Raw genomic sequence first — 20,828 nt, 5'->3', positions numbered from 1 at the left:
GTTCTCATTCAAATATGGAGCTTAACTGAAGTAAGGTAAAGTTCAGCTCTTATTCACAGGGGCCTGAGATGGCTGTACTTGTGCTAACACTGAACTTAATAAGGTGGAATGGCCTTAATTTTTTTGGCCTCCACAACACTATGGACTTTTTATTGTCTTACTGCTCTTAGAAAATAATTATATAAATACATCAATACATATTTATTGTATCATTTGTTTTATGTAAAATGCATTTGTAAATATAGGATGTATTGGTAACATGCATAAAGTATCTCATAGTTTCAATATTTAAGATGTTTTCCTACTAAAAGTGGTGTAGTTTCCCCCAAATATGGAATGCAGGGGAACCAAAATGCATTGGTTCGGTAATTTTGCTATGTCAAGGGAGAAGAGTTACTTGGTATCTTACTTGGTTCTAATTTAAAAGTTTTGAGTTACATGGCTGTCAAAATTTTCCTAATCTGATATTGCCCTTGCCTTATCATAGTTGTAGTGATGTAGTTTTAGAACCTAGGTGAGGCTGGTGGGGTGAGGTTTGGAGCCCACAACCAAGAAAGAATTCTTGAGATGTTTTTGGTGCAAAATAGTGGTTTTGCTTAAGCAGTGGGACTGGACCCACAGGCTGGAAGAGCTTCTGCCCCAGGGTGGTGAGAGTGGCTGATTCTATACTTGAGAGTTGGGGGTGGTAAGGAAAAGGGATATTTCAAAAGAACTTTCATATGCTACAGAGGGCCTACAAGATACTGAAGGCCTTGCCATTGTCAGGTTAAGATTGTTTTACCCTCTAGTAAAGCATTAACAGTAAGACAGTTGGGAGTTTCCATCTGGAATTTAGGTTATTGATAAAATGCTTTTTTCTTGTAAATCACTGAGACATTTTGTTAACAGAGGGAGACTCAGGTCTATAAGACTATGATCTCTATAAGTTAACTATTTGTTTTCCCTTTCCCTTAGCTTTAGTGCACCCAACAATGCCTGAGGAATGTCATACATTTCCTTCCTGGGGAGGGGGTGCCATTTGTGGGGTGTCAGTTTGTGCTTTGTCCTCAGCTAGCCTTCTGTTCCTTCATCAAGTTCATCATAATCTACTGTACAATTCCTCCACAGTAATCTTTTGAATCCATCTAATTCTTCATTATTTTTAAACTAAATTGAAAAATTTTGCATATTGTCTTTATACCAATTACCTAAAGATAGATAGAATCTCAGAAAGTGAAATTATTAAACACACAGAACTTAAAGCTATTGTTGCATATCATCAAACTGCTTTTCCAAATTGTTGCACCAATATATATCTAAAATTTTGTTTAACAGTGCCTATTTTTCCATATTCCAGACTTCCATTAGCTTTTTTCATATTTAAAATTGATAATAGAGTTAAAGGAAGTTACTTTATCTTTTTTGTTCATATATGTTTACTCTAAATGTGGCAGGTGGTAAGAGTTAAATAAATATGTGAATTAATGAAAGAAATAATCATTATTTCATTTTTTTTTTTTTTTTTTTTTTTTTTTAATTTTTTTTTTTATTTACTTATGATAGTCACAGAGAGAGAGAGAGAGAGAGAGAGGCAGAGGGAGAAGCAGGCTCCATGCATCGGGAGCCTGATATGGGATTCGATCCCGGGTCTCCAGGATCGCGCCCTGGGCCAAAGGCAGGCGCCAAACCGCTGCGCCACCCAGGGATCCCTCATTATTTCATTTTTTATTGGTCTCATTGTTAATAGGTTTTTTCTTAAATCTGTTTAATCGTCATTCAATTTTAAAAATAATCTATCTATTCTCACATTTTCTCTTACAATGTGAAACAAAGACTATCAAGAGAAAAAAGTGTTTTATTTTGTCAGGAAAAGAACACAGAGTAGTGAAAAAATTCACAGAGTAGTTGGCCAAGTTTAAAACAAGGGGCTTATTATGTTTTTAAAAGGAGGAAAAATAAAAATAGGAAAAATCACTCATTAATGAAGCAGGAGAGTTAGGTTCTTACCTCATGGAGTCAAAGAATGAATCTCAAGGACAATGGAGAGTGAGTAGAGTGATTGAAATTTATTAAGAAAGGATACAGAAAAAGCTCTCAGAAGTGAGAGGTGTACTGACAGGGTTACCACTGGAGGTTTGTAGGGTTGGGCTTTTATTGAACCTAACCAGAGAACCTAAATCCTTTTAACATCTCTATGGATATCTCCATTGATAAGGACTAGAGATAAAATCTTTAATGGCTTACTTTTTCTTTAGGATTCAGTAATTTTTTGTTGGTCACAGATAGCTATTATAACAAGACCCCACCTCTGACACCTAGGATAGGATGGTGTGGTTTCATCTTCACATTTTTGGGATTTTTATGAGACTGTTTCCAGAGTCTTCTACCTGTCTCTCCCTACCTAGCCCTGCCTGTCCCTTAGTCAATTAAGGGGAAAAAATAAAATTCTAAATATGTCAGAATGAGTCCAGATATATGTACAAAATTGGTTGAAACAAATACCATTGTTTATTGGTCAGAAATGTTTATTTTAGTTAGGTCCAGAAAAGGTTTGGCATAACTGAGGTTGCCCAAAGTACATGGTTCTGTCAGATGGCAGGTTAGAACCAGTTGTGATAGAATACAACACCCAGTTTGGAATTTCCTAAGGTAGTGCTAATGTAAATGGAAAAATTTCCTTTTACAATATATCGGGAATTTAGTGTTTTTGATATTGATTTGAAATAGCCACATATTTAAGCATTTTAATCTACTATTGATTAAACTTGATTGAAAGATTTTTATCTTCTGTCGTTTTTAGCTGGTGTAAAAAAATGTGTGTGTGTATGTATTTTACTTTATGAGTACACAAAGCTACCAACAATCTCCTGTGATTTGAATCTTCTTTCAGACAGGCAATGAAGGTTTTTCCCATCCACATTTACAAAGGACCAATATCTCAGAATCAACTGCCAAACATATTATTACATATCTTTTTTACACACATTTATTTGAATTGAGGCAAGGTTTAAAATGAGGTTTGGGAAAACACTAACGTGGTCCCTGGAAGAATAACTTTTTCCAAGTAATGGAGACAGTTGGATGCTGTATTGAGTTTGTTAGTTTGCATTTTTTCTAGTTTTGTATATAACTCCCATGGCCATGACTATGGGGAGGTGATTGACATGAGGTTTTGATAATCCAGACTTTACTTCAAATCATAGGCCCACCAGTTTATTCAAATAATATGGGACTGTCTCTGTCAAAAAAAATGGTTTAACAGATATAACTGTTCAGGATAGTACATATATAATCATTGTTCACTCTGATGACAGAAAGAAAGCTAGCTGAGGACAAAGCACAAGCTCACACCCCGCAAACCACCACTACCACCACCACCATCACCACCATCCCAGCCGGCCACTTCTGGGTAGGATATGTGTCACATTCCTCCAGGAAGTTCCCAACTGTCTTAATGTAAATAAATGCCTTGCTAGAAGGAAAAAACAATCTTAAATTGATAATGGCAGGACTCTAGTATCCTTAAGCGTTTTCTTTAGCATATGAAAATCCTTTTGAAACCTACCTTTCCCTTACCTCACCAACTCCCAAGTGTCGAATCAACCACCCCTCACAAGCCCGGGGCAGCAGCTCTTCCTGCCCATGTGTCCCATTCCCATGCTTTAATAAAACCACCATTTTGTACCAAAGACGTCTCAAGAATTCTTTATTGGTCATTGGCTCCTGATCTCACCCCACCAAAAATCACCTATATTCCAAAACTACATCAATTCCATTCTTTTTATTGTTATGCCAGGTCAAAATTGGTGCTTATATAGATCTGGATATTTTTGCCTCAATTCCCTTGAGTGTTTCAGTTAGTTGAAAGTTTTCAGTTTCTAATACATAAATCATTGCTATCGATTTAATTTTTGTTTGATGTGCATTGACATAAATTTTTGCATTTTTTTGGTGACTCTTTGATACTTTATTTGGAAGTTTGATATAAGAATATCATAGCTATTAGCCTCCTATCATTTTGCCTGGGAACTAAATTTTATTATTTTCAGATTACAAAGTTATATATATAAGTGTGGGAAGTCTGAGACAGCCAAAGAAGCAAAAACAAAAATTAAATAAATAGCCCACATTTTTACCACTAGAAAATAACTCTCAGAACATTCAGATTCACCTTCTTCAAGACACTCTACAGATATAATTTATATAATGAAATAATATATGATTATTATTTTATATTGTTTTTTCCACTCATTTTATACTGAACATCTCTTTTTATGATGAACAGCTTAGGCTTCTGATAAATATTATTGTGCTTTGATTTCTCAGCATAGTGGGATCACAACAGGTTTTAGGGATGAATCAATAAAGAAATTAAGGACTTTACACTTCTTGCTCCTGCTTGTCCTGTCCTCTGGATCTCCTTTACCCTGATTAATTTTTCCTAACCCTTAATCTACTTCTGACATATGGCGTAGTTTACTATGTTTGCTGTTTATAGTTTATCTTTCTCAGAATGTAAACTCTACATGGGTGAGAATATTTCATTTTTTCATTGATGTATCTTGACTATATATTTCTCTATACACACACATATTCAACAAATATTTGTGGAATAGCGGAATGAATGGATGATTTCAAATAATAACCACATTTAAATAAGCAAGAATATATCAATTTATTGAGATGTGTGCATAGATGGGCTCCAGGTCACCAACCTAGGAAAAGACAGGAAGCAAAGAAGCTTCTCTAGGCAATAAAAAAGATGCAGAAATATTGTATCCATCTCAAAATGAGAAGAGTCTACTTGACAGAGACCACTACTTCTGTTGTCCAAAGCTGCAGTGGTTAATGTCTAGCCTCACCTCAATCCCTACTTTGTTGGCTAAAGATCCAGAGTTCTGTGAGGGATTGATAGCTTGATAAACTCAATTCAATTGTCTGAAATCTAGTTATACAAGAAGTACAAAACTGTCCCTAATATACAAACTTAGAGACAGCTACCGTAAATTTTACTATTGTTAAGAATATAAAACTTCAGAGTAAGTTCATTCCCCTAAAAAAAAAAAAAAAAAAAGTCACCTTAAAACATAAAACTGAGAAAGTCAAAAAAATTAAAATCCAAATATTCATTATAGCATATATACTTGCCATTGGCATATTGACATAGTGACATATTAAAGATATTTTTAAAAATTCATTTTAAAAGATTTAATCCTTCCAAAAATTGGACTTATTGATGGTTCTCTAAAAATTTAAATATATGCTTATTTAAGACAGTATTAGCTTATTCCACAATTTATATTTAAATGAAATGGTTTATTATTATTTGTTCTAATGTTGTAATGTGCTTTAAGAAGGAAGTTCACGTTGTTATTGTTTCAAGTCAGTTCAGTTAAATTCAAGTATTTATAACTCCGTCTGTTCTTAATATATACTATATAACTTTATTACATCATTACTTTTGACTTTTGAAGATGTTGGAGATATAAATAGATTTTATTATAATTTATTTGTAAATTATTTATAATTTTCTATTAATAAATATATTTATTATGTATAGTATATTTAAATACATAAATATATGTGTGTGTGTGTATACATATCTCCCAAATATGTGTACACATACTTTGTGACATACATACATTTGGGAGAGAAATATATATGAATTTACAAATAATAAAATACATCATAGTTTGTATGAGAAGTTTTATTCTAAAGATATATTTATTTCTAAAGATAATCAGGGTATCTTTTTATATGGTAGCATTTTAATATTATTTTCTCTGAAATGATAAAAAAGCTCCTGAATATAATCCTGATAGTTCTCTCAAAACCACTTGCATTATCTTATTTTGTACCCAAAATGGATATTTATGAAAATTTAATGCAGATAATGAAGCATAGCATTATACTCTATCAATGGTGACACCAATCATGTGTAAAAATACAAAATGAAAGGACTGTAATTTAATGGACTACACATAAATAACAGTCTTATCATTGTGCTTAGCCTGGTTTCCCATGGAAACAAGAATTATAAAACTACTTAGTGCTCTCACAGTCTAGGTAACAAATAAAAGTTAAGTAATAATTATTACTATTAGGCTATCAGTCTCTGTAATGTTAATAACTTTGGCCTTAGCAGCCAGTTTCAGCAAAGTTTACAAATCTGAGTCTTCGTGCCAAGTAAGAGTATAAAACATCAGGAATATAAAAACAAATCTATCAATCATAGAGATGTATAAAGAACAAGTGATAAGAAAATTGCAGCAACTTTGCATTTATTCTTCATTTTATCTTAAGTATAGATGTCAAGTTTTATAACAAATTTTATGCATGCCCCCTTTTTGGCAGGATATGCAAGCCTTTTTAAAGATGCATCTTGAAAAGAAATTTAATAAAATACATTACCCTTCTAACATATTTGCTTCCCATATCAAAAAATGCCCAGCAGATTCATAAACTGCCTGAGTAATAAGTGTTCTCTAATCTTCCTACTTAAGATCTGTATACAATCTTACGTGACCAGAAATTGTGTGAAATCAACAACTATAAACACCATTCTTTCTTCTACTCATTATTTCCTTACCTCCTATCAAAACCATTGTGTGTCACTAATTTTCAACAAAGCCCTTGCCATCAAATAATACTTATCTGTATCTTTATTTTGGAAAAAGCTCGTTTGTTGTCACTTGTCAATATCATGGGTTTGTTTTAAACCTGGCTTGTATTTCCCTTCTCAAGCCTTCTCTTATAATTTTCTTAGTGTGTAACAACTATCATAAGGAAAAATCTGAAAAATCAACGTTGTTTTTTTTTTTTTTTTTTTTTTTTTTTTACTCTCATCATTCTCTATGTGTTTTATAGAATCACATTTATCCCTAATGGTGAAATCCACAAATTGCATTTTATGACAGTAAAACAAAGACTTTTCCAAAATCCTTTAATTCAGAAAGCTATGTTTTGCCCAACAGAAACATATATTCTTCTTATCTAAGAAAATACGTATCATAAATACAGGACTTATGTTGTCTGATAAGTTTTTGCTTTTTAATTTGTGAAAAGTAATTATTTTAGCCTTACAAACCATCATTTCAATTCTTATTAAAACAGTCAAATCATAATTCTAAAACTGAAATGTTAGGTTCCAGAATATGTGTCTCCACTCTATGTTTCTACTCATATAATCTCTAGTTTTGAAATGATAGGTAATGCACTTTAAAAAAAAAAAAAGAGCAATTTAAAACATTCTGCAATATTATAGTTTGGAGAGTATGGTGTTTGGTTCTCTTTATCATCTTAGAGCTTTTATATGTGTCCTATCTCCTTCCATTGACCCTTCTCATAATATTTACTTTTCATTCTTTATTTTTCAGATTAAATACCACAACCCCAGTAAATTTTTCCCTGGTGCTTTCTTCCCTTAATTATTATTTTTATTATTTTTTTAGATTTTATTTATTTATTTGACAGAGAGAACACATGCAGGTAGAGCAGCAGATGGAGAGGGAGAAGCAGGCCCCCCTGCTGAGCAAGGAGCTGGATGGCTCTATCCCAGGACCCCGGGATCATGACTGAGCCAAAGGCAGAAGCTCAACCAATGGAGCCATCTAGGTAGCACTCTTCCCTTAATTATTATCTCTCAGAGCATTATTCATTTCACTGATAGTTATTACAGTTTGCCTGCACTTTTATAATCCATTTTATCTATTAGATTATGTATATATATATATATATACATATATATATGTATATATATATATATATACTGGATCTAGATACATTGTCAAAACACTGTGTCAATCTATTGAGAGACATTAAAAATTAGAGATACCTTCCAGCACATGAACAGTATTCATTTATGCAGTTATTATAAATAATATTTATCCAAATCTTAATCTACACAAAGAACTGACTTGACTGTACTATGATCAATAGTGTGATCACTATCTGCAATGTAGATAATAAAACACAGAGTTTTTGAGGGGGAAAAAATGAGAAGTTAACAGGCAATTTCACAAAAATGTAGTAAATGCTATGGGACTAGAATATTGGGTGCTATGGAAGCATTCTAGAGAGGATCAGGAAAAATTTCTTGGAGGAAAAGACCTGCAAGCTGAGACCAGAAATGTGATAAGGTTTATCAAGAAATTAGCAAGAAGAACTTTTCAAGCATAGGAACATACATTCACATTAACTCAGATGAAACTGATATCAGGGGCATGTTTAAGGATTTTACCAGCTGAGTGCAGCTAGATTATACTGTACATGGCTGACTAGCAAAAGATGAGCTGGAGAGGCCAGCTAGTGTCCAATCACAAGTCCCATAAAAGAAGTGACTTATTAGAGAATACGTGAAGTTAGAGTGTCTTTTATTGTTATCTAATCATGGGAACATTAGAAAAATAAATTATGACCTGAGTCTTTGGGATCAAATCATTCAATTTAAAGACCACATTATGTGAAAGAAAGCTGAATTTTCTCATCCTCTTTCTCACATGTATACATACACCTTATTAGCTTTACAAAAAAAGTAAAGAACATCACTGGATCCTGGATCTGATGTATGTGAAGTACAAGGAGAAATTTGGGTATATTTTTTAAGTATTATGAAAAACAAGCTTTCTGAATTTTCTGTACCTTATGTATTGATGGATAAAAGTTATTTCTACGAAGGGTTTCCTGATGTAGTTCAGAGCACTTTCACATGCTAGCTGACATATTTTTCACAAGTCTAACCCACCTTAATTCTGTTCTATCTCATGTAGAGTTGTTAGCACAGAAATTCATTAATATTTGAAGAGCACCAAAGCATAAGCCTCTTATGATTAAAAATATGTATGGCCTGTGAGTGCAATATGCTTCTGAAACAACCTTCTCATTTGTAAAATGATTATGCTATTTGGTCAACATCTACTCCTACTTGTACAGGAACAGTACCATGTTCCTTCTATTATATTGTCTTTCTCAGTGGCTGGATAATTTATGAGAGGATAAAGTTATCAGGTTTATTTTTTGTATGTAACAAGAAGAAAACAAGTATGGGAATTGAAATAATTCATAACGTTTATTGCAATCATTATTTTAAATTGTAATGATAGCAAATAAGAATTAAAATATTAAATTATTGACATCTATCCTGAGTTACATACTTATCACTTGAAAAATATAAGAATATATCACTTTAGTTGACATACATATGTGAAATATGAAGAGTCACGTGAATAGCCTGTATCAGAAATATGTCTACAACACAATGATTTAATGTAGAAGTAAGATCAGTGCACTTATTTTCAGTAAAGATACTTGTTACCTAAAACTTCCCACACTGTAAAAGCAGAGCAGATTACCTCAGAATCTTGCTTCTATTGAAATGATTTCAAAAGCCATTAGTTTAGTTTGACATGCTCAGCTTTGGTGTGAAAGTAAAAAGATGTTTTTGTTTTTAACTTTAGTATGATTTGTTTCCAATGCCTATTTATTTTATTTCATTTTTATATAATTATGTTCACTACTTTTGCTATATTTTATTTTGGTAGATGTAGTTTTGCTAATTTAATGTTTTAAATAGGAAGTCTAATAGGCCTATGTGTTATCCACTATATAAAATATAAAAATTACACTTCAAAGAGAGATGTTAAATTCATAGGCACACAGGTACACAGGATACAGAGTAATCTAGATGATTTATATATGAGTGAGTCAAATAGGAAAACAGCCTACAGAAATACAGTGGAGCTTTTGGCAGGGTGGATGTGGCCACTTATATGTTATTAGAGAAGCTGGAATCATGATTAGATATTCTTAATTAGTTAATATGAAACTTGGCATTGTCTCTAGATATTGTGACCTTCATTTGCTGTTGCCTTTTAATAATTATGTAGGGACCCCTTTGAGAATGAAATTATTTAATTTTCTGTTAAACTGGTTGTTTTTATCTAAATATTTTTAAATACTTAATTTACAATGACTTAAAAAAGAAAATTAAAAATTAATGGTTCTTAAGCATAAAAAATATTGCAGTATTTTATATTTAATAAAATGTAAACCTTAAGATGCACCATTACTTTATGAATCACAAAGAATGAGTGTAATTGTAACACATACTTATTGTTACATGCATCTCAATTTCACAGATCTTCAAATGTGGAAAAGGTATCTTTTAGAACAATAAAATGGGATACAAGTAAGTTTAATTAAAATTAATAAAAACAAGAGAAACTTCCTTGATTGTTCTGCAGATAATAACCTTGAAATGTCTGAGACAAATCCCTAGTGAGTAAATGAGTAAATAAGATAGAAGCAAGAGGAGAGACATGATCAATTTTGTTAGGTGCCACAGAAGGAACAAACTACTAGCAATGGGCTGCATTTTATTTTTTTATTTTTTATTTTATTTTATTTTTTTTTGGGCTGCATTTTATATTCTTTACATTTCTAAGCTTTTAAAGGCTGAGGTAATTTTCCTTTGATAGTCACATTAGCTTTCACTGAGTCTCACAAAGCCCTTAGTTATTACACACTAAGAAGGAAAGGATTTATAATCATTCATAAATATACAAAATGAATTGCATTATACCTGTCAACAATATAGGCAAGGGAGCTTTGTAGAAAGGAATGTGAACTCAATCATCTCTGTATTCGTTGGCTTAGATTAGGCTTCATTGTGCTAACATCACACCAAAGCTCAGTGGCTTAGCACATCAAAACTTAGTTTCTTGCTCATCTAAAGACAATGAAAATTTTGAGATTTTGCAGGGTAGTTCTCAGCATATGGTGATTAAGGATTCAGCTGGTTTCTTCCAGCTCTTGAGGCTGCAATTTCAATCTGTGCCCTCTGGGATGGCTACAGAAAGAACAAAGGGAGCAGGGACTACACTGGAGCATCTATCACATCTCTTTCTGCTGGCCAGAACTTTTCTCCTGACCCTGTGGACCAACTCTGAGACTAGCTGGGAAATGAAATATAGTTCATGGACATTCAGTAATCACTAAATTCCCAGAATATTTCTGTAAAATTCTTTCTTCCTGCACATATCTATTTGAAATATTTTCATAAGACATTGCTTTAATCCTAATAAGTAATGACATCAAGAGTAAAATGATCTGCATATAATTATACAAAAAAAAAGAAAAAAACTCCACTCAGGCCTTTGATAGACTTTCCCTTCTGCTCACCCTTTTCCTCAATTTGAACCTAGGTCATAGTTTTATTGTAAGTACCAAGGTTTAAGGATGACATATGTATTTACATTTTAATTTTCTCTGTTCAAGCCTATATGCACTTTGAGACCAGGGATTACATACTGTTGTTCATTTGTGTCTCCCCACAGACTATAACTGAATGTATTGTTAGTACACACTCAGTAAAGCTTAGTATTGTGTTTAATCGATTTTTATTCAAAATTCTAGTCATACATCGACTTTTCTTTTTTCCTTTTACTTTCTGGGAAAATTAAATTTCAGTTCTCTTAATTCTTTTACTTCATATAAAATTATCTCAAATTGAAATAATTTTATTAACGATGTTAAACAATGAGAAGTATGAGTTATAGACAACCTGAGAAAATATGAGAAAATGGTTGATTGGCCAAATTCATCATAATAGCAAGTACTTATAATTGAGAATATTACTATTGAAACGCTAGGAGGGCTAGGTTCTTGTCTCACTGAGTTAAAGAATGAATCTCACAGACAAAGGACAGGGAGTAGAGTGATAGAAATGTATTAAGAAAGGGTACAGTGGGATCCCTGGGTGGCGCAGCGGTTTGGCGCCTGCCTTTGGCCCAGGGCGCGATCCTGGAGACCCGGGATCGAATCCCACATCGGGCTCCCGGTGCATGGAGCCTGCTTCTCCCTCTGCCTGTGTCTCTGCCTCTCTCTCTCTCTGCGTGACTATCATAAATAAATAAAGATTTAAAAAAAAAAAAAAAAAAAGAAAGGGTACAGAAAAAGCTCTCAGGAGTGAGAGGGGTCCTGACAAGGTTACCACTGGAGGCTTGTAGGGTTAGTCTTTTATTGAAAGCTAACTACGGAACCTAAATTCTTTTACCATCTTTATTGATAACACCATTGAGTAAGGACTAGTGATAATATCTTTAATGGCTTACTTCCTTTTAGGGTCTGGGAATTCCTTGTTGGTCAAAAGAAGTTGTTATAACAAGACCCTACTTCTGACACCTAGGACAAGATGGTCTGGTTTGTTTACCTCTGGTTTCCTTTCGTCTCCACGTTTTTGGGATTTTTGTGAGCCTGATCCCCTAGCCCCCTACCTATCTCTCCCTACCTAGCTCCATCTGTCCCTTACTCATTACTATTTGGAAATATAAATTTGGGGGATTAGCTATTGATAGTTTATGAACTTGAAAAAGCAACATAAATTTGCCAGTTCTGTTTTCAATCTCTCTTTAGCTCAAAAATCATTAAGATTTTCAGATCTGCTTTCAGAGTAACATGAGTACTGAGACTTGTATGGCATATAATATGATTAATACCAATAATATATATTGGATACTATTATAGTATATACTCATATAAGAGAAATATATTTATTAATTATATGTGAACTTAATCTTTCAGATAATAGGAGAAAAACTTTGTATAGTCTATTATGGATAAATGGAAATTTTCATTTAAAAATAATGACATATGATTCAATGTTTTATAAAGATACCTCAATATACATGTGTTTTAATGTTTTACAATGTATTGCAAGTCTGATATTAAAGAACATTAAATGATTTGTCCTTGTTGCTTAAACAGAATTTATTTTATATTACTAAATCAGCAGAGTAGTTGTAGCCAAATGCAAGAAACTACATGCATTTGAATTTAAAACAGTAGCAACAAAAATTGCAAACAATTTTAGATTTTAAAGCTTTGTTCTAACTGTACATAAATGATAAAATGAATTTTAAGTTAATAATAATCACAGCAAAAACTCCTATAGCAGTTCTGTGTGACAAGCGCCATTCAATCACTCTATGAATGTTTACCTAATTAATCTTCAAGCAACTCTATAATAGATATTATTATTATCTCTATTGTACAGCTGAAGAAACTTAGGCACAGATAGGTGGAGTAAATTACCCAAGATGTAGATCTTCATGGTGTGAGTTCTTAAAAGTTATACAATGTAAGGTCCTGAAGAGTGCAAAATAAAAGTGGTCTGATAAAATATTCAGGTAAAAGAAGTTGCCTACCATTTTGATTGTATAATTCTATAAATAGTGATCAATTTATTACATAAAATAGAGTAGTGGAAGGAAAAACGAAATGTAGACATAAAATATAAAGAAATGAATGTAAGGAGAAATAAGATACAGAAATGTCAAGGATCAGTCACAGTAAATTGTGCATACTTATTTACATTTATATAAATGCATGTATTAAAATTACTTATCGACTTTTGATAAATGTACAAAAAAAGAATGGTTTGACTACATGTTGAATAAAAGAAAACATACTTTAATAATGAAGACACATATTGATTAAAATAAGGAAGGTATATTAGTCCATTTAGGCTGTTATAACAAAACACCTTGGATTGTGTAGCTTATAAAAAACAGATTTTTTTTCTCACAGTTCTGGAGGCTGGAAGTACGAGATCAAACTGCCAGCATTTCCTAGCCTTCTTCTCATGTCTTCACATGGTGGAAGGGGCCAAGGATCAGTCTTGGATCTCTTTTGAAAGGGTACTAATCCTATGAGGGCAGAGCTCTCATGACTGAATATCCTCCCAAAGGCTCTGTCTCCGAATATTATCACCTTGGGGATTAGGTTTCAACATATAAATTTTGGGGGAATACATTTAGACCATAGCATGTGGAAAAAGAAATGCCATAAAAAGGCTAATCAAAATTAACTGAATGACCTTATCAATATGAGGAGCAGTGCAGTTCAGACAACGCAATTGCAATCTAGGGTAAAATATAGAGGGAATTCTTTTTGACCCTTTGTCAAGTCAGATAGAACACAAAGTAACCAACCATAAAATAAAAGATGATAAATTGGATTTTTGTCAACATTAGAAACTTATTTTCAAAAGATATTGTCACAAAAATAAAAAGACAAGTGAATGGAAAATATGATTCGCCATTCACACATCCAATAAAAGACAGTAATCCAGAAGAATATATAGAAAAAAATAACTCCACTTTAAAAAACTAAGAAAAAATTATTTGAATAGACACTTTAACAATGAGAAGGAGATGGAAGATGTCCAAGGAGCATATGCCCAGGAATCCTTCTCCCCACTTAGACAAAAATTCTATGGCAGAATCTAATGTAACTATTGTAGAACTCTGGAGTTTATTGAAGAATTACAACTTTCCAAAGAAAGCGTGGACTGTAAATTGTTAATTTAAGTCACTTTTGGCTCTTAGCAGCTACCTATCCCATGAAATGGCCCTGGACTGGCTATGGGGCAGGTGAATCAGCACAACCACGGGTAATCTCACTGTTGAGGGATCCGCTAACAAAAGGCTCCTTAGGTTTTATGGACCCAGAAGTCTGCTAAAGAGAGATGGGGAAAGGTTAGGAGTTAAAAAGTCCTGGGCACTGATCCATAAGTCTGCTCAAGAGAGATGGGGAAAGGTTAGGAGTTAAAAAGTCCGGGGCACGGAGAGTAGAGAGAAGTGTCTTCAAATGCCGCTCCTAATTAAGGAGGTCTCTCCAGATGTATCCCTTTTTCCCCATAAAGAGACCTCCAGTTGGAGGTACCTGTGCTAGAAATGCAGATATATAAGAACATGGCCAACCAGATGGCAAGTCTCCACATGCTGCATAAAACTTTGTGTTATTTTTCTTTTTATAAATCATATTTTGCGATATTTATAAGGAAAAGAATAACTTCGCATTATTTTATAGAGCTGTTTCTAATCAAATAAATGAGAATTGCCTCTACTTTGAACAAATTCATTGGGGAAATTGAAATCAGGACATGTACCATTACTTTAAGATAATTCCTAGATAACTTTTTCAACTTACCACATGGCAATCATCTATTCAGGTTTTACTTGCCTTATTAGATAAATTTTAGAAATGTATATTTTATTAGAGCTTAATAAGAAAAAAATGGAGCCACTTTATGCATCTCAAATGTCAAGTATTTTAATACAGGAAATTAGAAATACGTGCATTCTTTAGAAGAAAAGATTCTAAGGGTGAAGGACATAGAAACCAGCAAGGACGATCTCAGCTCCCTGCCCCAGTAATACAGGGGGTCCCAAAAGCCCTCTTGAAAGCTGTTAAGAACCTCCTGCCTGCTATCCTTGCACACACCTGCCTTCAACTACCTCTAATGAATGTGACTTTGCCTGCTTTTCCACTTTTATATCTCATAGAGGGGCCTCTCTCAGGACATAGAAAGGAATAGAGGCATGAGGATTATGAAAACTTAGAAGAGAAGGTATGATGCTTTCTTGAAGGACTGGATAGTGGAGTTAGTGAAATAAGATTGCCCATAATTCTATCTTGCATTCTTTACTCTTGGGTAGATTCTGTGCCTGTGGGACTAATAAGCTTCACTTTATGCATGGCCTGAATAGTAAGAGGTTCAGGAGAAGCTTAAGCAAGAGAGGGTATTAATGTGTTCAGTTAATTACCACCATGAGAAGAAAACACCTACAAACAACATTTCAGCAGATAGTTAATCAAAAGTGTCATCCTTCTACCTGGAGTATAACATTAGGGTTAATAAATCCATAAATCCATGAAAAATTGGTAGAGAAATTCAACTGAAAGTCATTGTTACTTTGTAAGAAAAGAGGTATTTTAGATATTATTTTGAAGATTAATATAGTCCTTTACATAAACTCTTGGTCCAGATTAATATGTTTTTCAAGGTGTTTTTGGCTTAAAAATCACATTGCTTAGAAGAAAAAGAAGAATGCCAAACAAATTATTCCAGTTACTATAAACATGTTTAGGTGGCCCTTCTTTTTTCTTCTCTTGTATTAAAGCATCCAGTGCAGAATCTTTGCCATTGTTTTATTGTTTAGTAGATTTTTACCTTTGATCTAATTCCTCTAAAAAATCTATGCCATGAATAGCTCTCCATTCGTCAGGTCTATCTGGGTAATGCCAGTCAATTAAATTTCAGCAGAACATGTAATTACTGTTGGGAGTCCCTCTGCAAGATTTTCAATTTCTCTTTAGGGATTCAGAACTGAACAATGAATAATTTTGGTTTAATTAAAATTCAAGTATCAAATCCCGCAAGGCTCATTTTACAGAGGCCTGCCAATCAGTCAATTGACAGACTCATAAAACTCTTGCTCACTCTGTGACTATCTTCTCCCCAATGTTATAACCCCCCAGTGAAGGACTTTTGTTTGCTGATATTTCATCCCACATATCTTGTAACTTGGCAATCTTATAATGAAAGAAGTGACATACTATTCTAAATTAATGAGTTATGTGCAGCAAGTGCTGCAGTCCCAATTTGCATTAGTCTCTCTTGCATGATATAAGATGACAATGTGGTGATTTTCTTTCTTCTTTCAATATTATAATATGTATGTATGTATAGTATGTATACGTTGCATCTAAACTTGAAAAATAAATGACCTTCGAACTAAAACCTTTAGCACATGTAAGAAGATATTTATTCACTTAATTATTCAATAAGTAGATGTTTCTAATCTATGCTGTTAGCAAACTATTTGCTGAAAGTATAAAAGAGAATAATACAAACATGTTTTCTGTCACAAAGACCTAGTAGACTAGTAGGGAAAGCAAAGATATAATAAGAAAATACTGTAGTGTGAGATAGGTATGTTGTCTATGCAAGTGAGAAGTATGACAAGACAAACCCCAATGAGAAAGCATCAAAGAAACTTTAATTCTGAACTGACACTTGAGGAATGAATAGGTGACGGCAAGTCAAGTTTGTGAATGTGTGACTTGATGCCTGAGGCAGTGTTTCTGGGGAGAGTATGGAGAAGATTGTCCAGGTGAAAGAAATTGTATGAAGTTCGAAAGAACTGAATTGAGTTATTCAAATCAGATATCCCATCTGAGGCCTGCTACTGAATAGGCAAGTGAAATTCAAGAGAGGAGTGGAGAGAAATTGAACATAAACAGCATAAAAAGGCTCCCGAAAGTAACATGGATGTTATTGGTGTGGTCATCTTGTGAAAATCTGAATGTCATGCTGAAGAGTCAGAATGATCTGCAGTATTCATTGAAATTACCCAAGGCCATAGTACATTATATTGTCTTTTGTACCTGAGAAGTTTCAGTAGAACCATCTAGTTAATGAATTGGGATCATATTCAAGGAAGTTAAAGAAATGTAATGAGATAAGATTTGAATTCAGTCATATTTCATCGTATTATAATCAAAGTATAATAATTTGTTTAAATGTATACTGTTAGGATAATAGTAAGATGTGTGGGTAAAACAAGAAAAGTAAGGCAGCTTCTGATGTATCCCAGATATATAGCTTAGATGGAACCACAGAGGGGTGGCATAATGATTAAAATAATTACATAGTAATGAAGGCATGTTTCTAAGTATATTACCTATGTCACATATTTATAATACTAATGATAGCAGTAAATATTTGTAGATTTTTTGATATGCAAATACCATGGAAAAGATTTTACCTGGATTATTGAATTTTTCTTCAGAGCAATTTGATGGATTTTTGGTACTATCTCCATAATACAAATAAGGGTTCTGATGTATAAAGTGGTAAAAATCTTTTCCGAATTCTCACAGTGCTAGAGGCAGGATTCTGAGCAATGTTTGAAATATCTAAAACCAGTATTTTTATCTCCTCAATATCCTACTTTTTAGTAAAATGAGAAAGCCAGTTTGTAATGATACTCAAGAGTGCAATATTAAATTTTCAGAAATGTCCTACTTTATGTTGGTAACCTGCAATCATCTGTGGTAGGAATGTTTAAACCATAGACATCTATAAACGTGACACATAAGGGTCATTTTTTTGAGAGCTGATTGTTGAACATTTACCAGTGTACTTATAGATGTAGTAAACCTAGTAAGTTCTGATCAGTGGAGAGACAACAAAAGTGGGGTCACAGAGTGTGTCAGGTTACACGTATATATTCTGCAGAGAGATCATTTGTGTTGTGCTGTGATGAATAAGGAGATGAATTATGAAGATCAAAAAAAAAAAAGGGCCTTACTTTAGGATGTAGCTATCTGGACAAATCTGTGGGGTTTTTTGTTTGTTTCTTTGCTTTTTGTTTTTGTTTTCATGGAGTTTTTTGTGAGGGAGGGTAGGAGCAGAAAGACTCACTTGACTAGAGACAGAAGAATATGTTTTTTTCATTTAAAAAAGTAAAGCAAATGTGTTGCAGCAGAATCATCAGAGTAAGGTTGTGATTGTATCATTAAAATGTCCTAAATATTGGTAGAAATTTTCTTCCACCGCAAAATGTTCACAGGATACAAAGAAAGGTCAAGAGCTCAAGCAGGCTGCTAAAAATAGAAATGTTGCACTCTCAGAAGTCATCACTAACCAGAAGGAAAGCTATGGTCCAAGGAACAGTTCAAGTATTGATTTACAGAAGTTTAAGCTAAAACTGGCAGAAAGCCTACCATGGCATTAATCTAAAATCTAAATTTATACTCCTTTCTTATTTTTCCTAACCTTTGGGTTGTAGGAGCTCAAGATAAGCAGGTCATACAAAACCTGCCCTGCCTTAGCTCTTTAATTTCAGTGTAAATTTACTTGAAAGAGAAAGCACAAGAATTTTATAAGAAAATAGGGGAAAAAAATTACTGTTCTTAGAATAATCTATTTCAGCTAAATTTACAAAGCTAAAAGCTTAATCATTAGGGCTGTTTGGCATCTAAATATATTTAGATTCTGAGTTCACAGGCTGATTATTAGGAAACTTCTAGTCATTTGATTAGAGATAATTAGTTTTAGTCTATTAGGCTCTTCCATCATGAAGTTGAACATAATTTGATTGTTCACACCGAAGTATGGTTTTTCCATGCAATAATTATTGAATCTTTATAATTAGCAATTATTAAAATAAATACTCCTTTTAAAAGACCTTCCTGATCCAAGAACTGATTACCATGGCATTACTTATCAGATGAAGAGCTATTTAACAAATTGTTATTTCTTAATGACTCTACATCTGGATATGCAGCAAAGTTTATTAGATCTTTGAATTCAAAATCATGGAATATACATGATGTCACACTGCATATTAAGAACAGAAATGACTATAAAAATAGAGTGTTCATTTTCCTTTTCTCCCATCCTAACATTTTTAACACAATTTTTAAAAAAAAATCTGACACTATATTTGAATAGCATTTTGGAATTTTTTAGATGCTTTCACAACCTATTTAGTAATCATAGCTTTTCTGTAAAATGACAAAATAAGTATCATAAGAGAAACTTTACAATGAAGAAATCAAAACACAAAAATATTTTTAAATGCCCCGCCAAGTCATCTCTGTATGACTAAAAGCAAATGTATCCTATTTCTATTTAACATTATTTTCCCCACTGTCTACTATGAAAACTTTTAGCTTAGGTTTATACATTTGAGCTATATGCGGTTGTGTAACATTTAGTTAGAAAGGGGAAAATAAGGGGGCAGAAGAAAATAGAATGGAGTGGAAGAATAATAACAGTGAAAATAAAAGAAAAGAAAAAAATTCAAATTTAGGTATTTCTATAATTAATTCCATAATTACTAAAATATTTTCTGTTTGTGAGTAATCAAAAGTCCAGTTTGTTTCTTGGATGAGGTTTGTTGTGCGTTTAATAACAACTGCTTTTGTAAGTTGCAGCAAGAGTAACATTTTGTGAATCAAAAGTTGCTGAGCAGCACTTTTCTTTTTTATTGGAGCATTTCTCTAAGAACTGAGTAAATTAGAATTTACTCCACAATAATGGATAAAATAGATACACTTTGATCCAGAGGGAGTAGAAGATATACAGCATTATCCCCATATGCTCTTTGAAAATGATATTATTCATTTTAGTATTCAAACAAAGAGTAATTTGTAAAGGTTGCGTGCTCTGCAGAGTCATTTTGTCAAATTGCTAAAGCTCAGTGATTTCTTTAGGGACTGCTTCAGCTGCCATGCCATTCAGGACACATCTAGGGGGCAGTTCATTTGACAGTAGTTTGTGGAGACATATTTGTCTGAGTATCAATTTCCTGTCACCTTACATGCTATCTCTATAAATTATTAAAGCAATTGTAAGAATTGAGAACACAGTGATTTTCAAGATGCATTATTTCCTGTGCTTTATTTGACTACAATAAAAGTAAGACTTTCTATGAAATCTGTGATCTATTAAAGCTTGCATTATTTAGTCACTACTTCTTGAACCATCCTTGTTTCATAAATGTCCACCAATCTAATAGAATTTTTCTCTTAGAGTTAAGACATAAAATCCCACATATTTTCATGGCTTAATGCTTTATTTATTTGGCAACATTTTGATTTTGCAAAGAAGAATAAACCACAAGGAAGTTAAATGACTATCCAAAATCATCCAAGTAATTTAGTGGCAAAGAGTGGAAAGAGAGGTATTGGGAGTTTTTGTCTCTGCTCCTTACTGTATCATCTCAGGGGCCTCAGACATATAGTTGTGACAGATTGTATTGCATTTTGTTGAGAGAGCATGGACACTAAGTTATTGATAACTTCGCATTTATCGATATTCCCTTTGTGGTTTAATACATAGTCTATGATCTATACGTACACACACACACACAATACTTGTTCTCTTTCTCATTCTCTCTCTGTGCACATATATGTATATAAATATATATATTCTCTTTCTATGTATATATCATACTTTATGTACTTTAAAAAGATGTGTTCTCTGCTCAATTTGTCCA

The sequence above is a fragment of the Canis lupus genome, chromosome 22 (assembly GCF_011100685.1).
Source record: "Canis lupus familiaris isolate Mischka breed German Shepherd chromosome 22, alternate assembly UU_Cfam_GSD_1.0, whole genome shotgun sequence".
Classification (NCBI taxonomy): Eukaryota; Metazoa; Chordata; class Mammalia; order Carnivora; family Canidae; genus Canis; species Canis lupus.
This window is presented reverse-complemented; position numbering follows the sequence as displayed.